At 50.1% G+C, this 7113-nt stretch overlaps 1 pseudogene; it reads right to left on the reverse strand.

Annotated features, from left to right (window-relative positions):
* Nucleotides 1-5973: 5973 nt before the first annotated feature.
* On the reverse strand, nt 5974-6910 carry LOC101590352 (annotated as a pseudogene).
* Between the last annotated feature and the right edge of the window lie 203 nt (nt 6911-7113).

A 7113-nucleotide genomic window follows, 5' to 3' on the forward strand; every position in this document is an offset into this window, starting at 1 on the left:
TCTTCTTCTTCTTCTTCTTCTTCTTCTTCTTCTTCTTCTTCTTCTTCTTCTTCTTCTTTTCTCCTTCTCCTTCTCCTTCTTCCTTCTCTCTCTGTCTCTCTGTCTCTCTCTTTCTCCACTGCACCTCATTTTCAGGACCTGTTACCTCACAGAAACCAATATTCCTCTGGATGTTCAACAATAGAGGTTTGGAGACCCAAAACTAGAAATATACCTGGGATAGGAAGACAGCCAATATTTTGACCCCAGCCTTCTAGGGTCCTTTAGGATCTAGGACATAAGCAAATCTCTGGTAGGTCATCCTATAAATTGGTGAGGCCTTGCCCTCTTGACCAAAGAGATTGTTGGATCACAGAGGAAGGAGACCAACAGTATATAAAAGGTCTAAGGAGTGTCACCAGGAGAGAAAGGTCTCCCAAGATTTCACAAAGAGCAACTTGGTCAAGCAATCGTCATGGCTCATCCAGGTTGCTGACACTGATAGAACTGAGAGGTGCTGTACCTGGTTCCAAGATAAATCCTGAGCTTTAATTTGACCTTGATAGATAGTAAGCAATTAATTTTAATTAACACAGGGTTCACTTTACCTTGGTCTTGAAAATCCAGCAGAAATGTATAACCACAAGATATATAAAACAATGCCATAGTAATATGCTAGCTGTGAAAAGAAATTCAAATCACTGACAGTTTTCAGCTACACTGGTAACTGACTACTGTTAGGGCTGTATAGGGTTAAGCTGCTGAATTTGGGACCGTGAAATGCTTGGACTGGGATATTTTTTAGCCCAAATGAGTCAGTCCACTCAGAGTAGAAAGGGTTTGCGATTGAGAAGGCCCTCACAGGAAGAAACTTCACTGGGGACACCTGCAGAAGATAGGAAGTGAAGGCCCCCCCCAAGGAATAAGGTCTTCTGCAGAGTCCTCAAATGCAACTCCTCCAAGTCCAAATGACCACACTTCACTTGCAACTAAAAAACAGAGAAAGGGGAGACGTTGGGATTCAGCTCTTGCTCTCTCCTTAAATTCTCTGTAAACAGCCTCCTAGGCTGGTTGTGTAAGCAAGTGCCCTGCCGTGGTTGGGCAGTCCCTTCTGTCAGGAGAGAGGCTCTGCCTGCAGTCCTTCTTCTGATCGTATAAATAACCGCACTGCAGTCATTGGGTGGTTCTGTTCTTCCATCAGGAGAGAGAGCTCCACCTGCCCTCAGCTTACTGCACTCCAACTTGTGCCTTCATTTCTTCATCCTCCACCGTCCTCCCTCTTAAGCGATGAGAACTGTGCAGGATGTGACATCCGAGGGGAGCAAAGGTGCAGAGGAGAAATCGGGCCATTTATTCCCATTTTTTTCTCTTCCTCAACTGTTGTCCCATGCGGATTTCACCTTTGGTACCATCGTTTTCCTCCCTGGTCACCAAGTCCTGCTAAGGAAACCCGAGGATCTTCCTGCGTTAGCACAGAGCTCTCTGCTTCTGGGCTCTGCTGCATAACCTCCTGCCGCTCTCAAGGCTGGAGCGTCTCTGTGCGGGCTTTGGGGCTGACTTTCCATATTAAGTTCTCTCTGTTGAACCTCTTGGCATCTCTTTTCTAACTGGGACTGCCTTCACAGAACCCCTTGTCACCAATCCAGAGGACCTTCCTGCAATGTCCCTCTTAGGCTACGCAGCACAACACTTACTTCTACCCTACCTCTGTCCAATGCTGAGAGTTTAGCAGTGCACCTGAGACATCCTTATGGAGCTCTGAATGCCAGCCAGGGAAGGAGAGTCAGCTAGACAAGGATAAGCTCAGCCAGGGGGAATATAAGGCAGGAAGACATAGCGGGCAGGGTTGCAAGTCTAAGCATGAGGGAAAGGGCTCCAGAAGATGGCCGCAGGAAGTGAGGGGGCCAGGGCCACTCCCAGCAGCAGAGGCACCTGGAGAGAAGCGAAGGTTTGCTGTTGGAGCAGTAAGTGGCCCCCTCTCTCCCCTATACCCTACATCCTGCTTCTGTCTGTCCACTGGCTGAGCTAATTGGGATACCAGAAAGCAAAAATGCCAAGTAGCTGGCCTTGAGAGGAAGTGAGACAGGTGTGGGCCAGACCGGAAGGAAATGCAGAGGTGGCCTCGGCCCTCCACTATCTGGAGGAGAAGCTAATGGTTCTCGCTGTCTGTGTGTTTCTCTTAGAGAAGCCAGGGTTTCCTCCTGAGCCTGGCGTGTAGTCACAGACGCACACTTCCTAGATCTCTTTCCCTGAGGAGATCACATTGCCATCTGGAATCTGAAATGTGAAACTCAAAAGCAGAGTAAAATTATGGTCGCTAGGGGGCAGCAGAGATTGGAGGGGTGTTGGTTGAAGACTAAACTATCTTAGGTTGGAAAAATAGGTCTGAGTGGTCTATTGTACCACAAGGTGGTCGTAATTAACAATGTGTTTTAGGGGCTGAGGATGAAGCTCAGTGACGTGGTGCCTGCCTGGCAAGTGTGAAGTCCTGAGTTTGATTCCTAGTACCAAACAAAACAACAAAATCCAGAATAGCAACAACAACAACAACAACAACAACAACAACAACCAACCAACCAACCAACCAACCAACCAACCAACAATGTATTTTATTCTTGACATCACTCAGGGTAGGTTTTACTTCCTCATCACCAAAATAAAAGTACAAAAGAAAATGTAAATGCTGATCAGCTTGATTTAGCCGTCCCACAGCACAGCTATATTTCAAAACATGCTATACACTATAAATATATACACGTTTCGTCTAACTCAGCTGTCTGTGGTACCCCTACCTCTGCCTCCAAGCCCCTTGGGCTTCCTGCAGGATCTCCTACAATTTCATCTGGCCACGTTTGGCTGCCTTGCAGTTTACCCCCGAACTCGGCTGCATCCCCTCCCTTCTATTCTTGGGACAGCAGGAAGCAAGCTCTTCCTATAACAGGAGGGAGGCACATTCAGGCCAGGGCAGGCCAGCCGGCAGCCACAGGAGGCCATCTTCAGGTGGCTGATTATGCACGTCGAGGGAGGCAAAGTCCCATAGCATCTGCTGGCTACTGTCGGGCACGACAAGGTGCTGGCGCACAGGCGGGTGCTTCAGTGCCTGTTGGCTGGATCAGTGACGGCCGATGAACAGATTCAAGCACGGCTGCTGTGTGGAGCCGGGACTCAGCACAGGCCTCCTGTGCACCCTGAAGTTCATTGGCAACGTTGTGTGCTTGTCGCACAATGGCCTCCCAGCTCGGCAGCATGAGTCTCAATCTCAGGGCTTGCTACGTCTGGAGGAGGAAGCTGGAATCCCATATGACTAAGAAGTGCTTGGAGGTCTGCACCCAAAAGGACCCCAGGGTCCCCAACGACTGCTGGCTCAATACCTCACAGCGTCCTCTTTCTTTTGAGGACCACCCTTAGATTTTCTCTAAGTGGTCTTCAGTGTGCTGAGCTGCTGTGGAAAATGACCACTGACTGCTGATAAGCAGTAAGATTTCAGTTCTTGGAGATCAAGGCCTCAGATTCTCAGCTCAGGTGGGGATCTTTCACGAGCAGACCTGGAGCCAGTAAGTTGGTTAAACTGGGCTGAGCATGAGTGGGTGGGTGTAGAGCCCATTATAAAACCTCACCAAAGATAGCCTCAAGGGCCATTTGGTCCCGGGCTTGGTTGGAAGTCAGAGAAGAGGTACGCTGCATGGACCTGCCACTCCATCCACAGCAGAAGAGGCTCCGGGGATCTCAGATGTGGAGTCCACCTTGATCCACTTAGCCCCGGTGCTGCGGGCCAGAGATCACAGACCCACCCCCTACATGTGGAAGTCTTCAGGGAGTCTGGTCCTGTAGATTTAGAAGTTGCAATCTCCTGCCTTGATCCCGGACCACTCACTTCCCAAACCCCTGCCTTTCTGCATTCTCTACCTGCTCTGAAGTTATTGGAGCCTGGTGTGAATTTAGGGACAATAAAACCATCAAAGGGCTTGGTCCTGAGAACAATCAGTTGGGGGGTTTGCAATAAAGGAATATCCTGAGCAGAAAGGTGTGACTTCAAGGCAGGCTGATGAGAGAGACCTGGGGCGGGGCCTTCTCTGGGGAGGCCTGCAGCCACATGTGGGACAGCGTGGGTACCACCTGGCCCCAAAGGCGGAGGCACCTTGTTAGTGGTAGTGCAGGTCTGTCTCTCCAGGCCTCTGGAAGCAAGGCCAGAGCTCTCTTCCTGGGCCATCTACTCTGGTTACCAGTACACATGATGATGGGGACAAACTCACCTCTGACCCTTTCTGGAAACCCTGATGGCCTTTCCTTTCATACATCTATTTAGTCAGAGTTTCCAGTCTCAGGGCCTGGGAAGCAGATATCTTCCAAAAGAGCTGCTTCACCCTACGGGAAACCTAGCACACAATGCTCCTTACATTTTACCCTCCAGGCTTCTCAGTCCAGGGAGTGAAACACTTCTCTCCAACAGACTGAACAGCAAAGTCCTTGACTGCATCCAAGTCTTTGTCCTGCTTGGGGAGGTTGAAGGACATGAAGTTTCCTCTGTGTGGGGAAAGAAATATTTTCGCATCTGTTTTATGGTGTGGTATCGCTAGTGGTGAGAGCTGGGAAGCAGGTGGAGAGGAACAGCTCAATCTCACATTTCCGGGAAGTTTTCCATGAGCCCTGCAGGTGTGTAGCGGGCCTGTGCTCCAAGGGCAAAAGCTGGGCTCAGGCAGATGCGTGCCAGAGGGCAGCTGTGGCCTGGGACTCTGGCACTTCCCACTTCTCACCTGCGCGGGTCTCCCTTGTCCCTCAATTAGCTGAGTCCTGATTAGTGACCTTTAGAACTCAGCTCAGATGCTCCTCCATCCCTCGGAAGCCCCCTGACCCCAGTGTTTCCTATGCTGTACCCTAACCCCTTTTAGCTGCTGGCTCTGGTTGTCAACCCTCTCTAGATCATCTCAGCTGCAGACAGCTGCAGAGGCCAAGGTCATATGTGTTTCTGTGTGGCCCACAACCAATGACATAGCCATGCAGCCCAGCCTAGGACACCTGTGCAAGGCCAGCCTACCTCCAGGGTTCCCCATGGCTGTCTTTGGGCCCCTACTGCAGCTGGACTTTCCTCTGCTCATTTCCACCTCCTCTTCATGCCACAGGCACCCCTAGTAAGCTTTGCATGAGTGCCGGCTCCTGAGGAAAACCAAACAGTGACATTTTTCACTGGCACCTAGTTGTCCATAGCAGTAGCAACTACAAATAGAAGAACAGTGGCAGGGTTGTTAAGACAAATTGCCCAGAGCATCTGGTAGGCTTGGCTCTCTGAGGACGTGACACGAGGGTGGCTCAGAGGTGAGTGGCTCACCCAACTTTCACAGCACAGCTAGGACTGGAAACTAAGCCTACATCCATGGGCAAGAGTCAGCTGGTACCTGATTCTGAGCTTGTCTCTTCCTGTTGATCTTCATGTGGGCCACAGGCTAAGTCTGCCCCTTACTTCTGTGGCCCGGTGACCACATCACTATCTTTCCACAGGCACCCTGGGCCAGGGATGAGCTCTTCCAGCTTCTTCATAGCTATTGCCAAATCCCCTTGGTACCACCCCATTGATCCAGGACTTTCTGTGTACAAGTTCCTTTCCTTGTACAGAGCCCACGGATCACCATCACCAGGTCCAGCCAAAGGACTCGGGCACCTTGACGACCAACATGAAGGTCTTAGAGACAACATAGAAAACTCTGGCGGGGGCTGGCTTCTTCACCGCCATGCTCCACCAGGACTGCTCTTTCTGGGAGATGGCAATACTTCGCTGTACAAGCTGCTTTGTTCTGAAGCAGCACACGGTCCCTTTGTGGGCTTTTCTGGAGGCTATATGGGGGTCAGAGAGAGCTCAGTATATGTCATCAGGAGGTCTCTGCCCCTTGGCTGTTGGGTAGAAGAACCATAAGCTGGGGATCAGGACTGGAACACTCACAACTCCCAGCTCCTTTTTTTTTTTTTTTTTTTGTTGCAATTGAGTCCTTTATCTTCCAATCAGCCACAGTTTGGACTTAAGGCTTTCTTCCCTTTTTACGTAAGGATTGTCCTTCTCCAGAGAATGCAATGAATCTACCTCCAGCTTCATCCTCTTCAACTTTTTTGAGGAGTGGATGTGAATTGCTGATGAAAGTGATCTTAGCAAGTTTAAATTCGTAATTAGGAATTCCTCTTTTAATGTCTCCAGGCTTGATCAGGGAGGGACTAGGCTCAACTCCTTTCTTCTTTCCATCCAGTCTATTCCCAGGACCTGAGAAGGCATGGAAGCCCAGGTCACCAGCATAGCCACTGTGGTCAGCATCACTTTCTGTTGATTGCTCGTGTTGGACTTTTCTGTCAGCTTCGTAGCCCAGAGGAGCATCAAAGTCCACATTCATGTCACACTCAATGATGGACACAGCCTTGTCAGGTTTGGTTTCTATCACCCGTAATTCATAGATCTTCTCATTGTAGTTGGTGGCGATCACATCCCGAGTGGTCAGACAGGCAAAGTTTCCTAGTGCATTTCCTAATACTGCTTTGGGGTTGGTGCTGTCTAGGAAGTGTGGGCTCTGAGGCTGGAATTCGGAGCATGTGGCCACTTGCAGGTTGATACTTTCCACCTGAACCAGGCCCCCTTCTCGCAACTGCAAATTCTGCACCATTCAGAGTGCAAGGTAGCAGGTCCCCTCATCAGCCACAAATTCCAGCACACCACAGTTTGTCATGTGGTCAGAATTCTTCTTGGTCAGTTTGAACAGCACGGGCTAGGTAATGTTAAGTTGGCTAAGTTGATCGAGGGCTGATGGTGACATAATTATCTTCCCTCATTTCTCCACATCTGACCTGTCACTAGGCCCTGTGAACATGGACACAGAGAAGCAGCGGTATTGTGTGGAAAGCGGTTCTGGAAGACTCAGGGATTTGGATGGTCGAACATGTTGAACGAGAACATTATGGACACGGCTTTGCAGATGCCGCTTCTCTCGGGGACGTTAGGTTAGGAACCCTGGGGTAGCTCTACAGCTACTGACAACTGCCAGCTCCTTACCCCTATGTTACAACGGAGTGACCAGAGGCTCAGGAGGTAGGCAATCGGGCCATCTCTGTGCTGTCAGGAGGAGCAAGTGCTTCGCCTTCCGTCTTCTCTACCCAGCA

The sequence above is a fragment of the Octodon degus genome, unplaced genomic scaffold (genome assembly GCF_000260255.1).
Source record: "Octodon degus isolate 3935 unplaced genomic scaffold, OctDeg1.0 scaffold00076, whole genome shotgun sequence".
Taxonomy (NCBI): Eukaryota; Metazoa; Chordata; class Mammalia; order Rodentia; family Octodontidae; genus Octodon; species Octodon degus.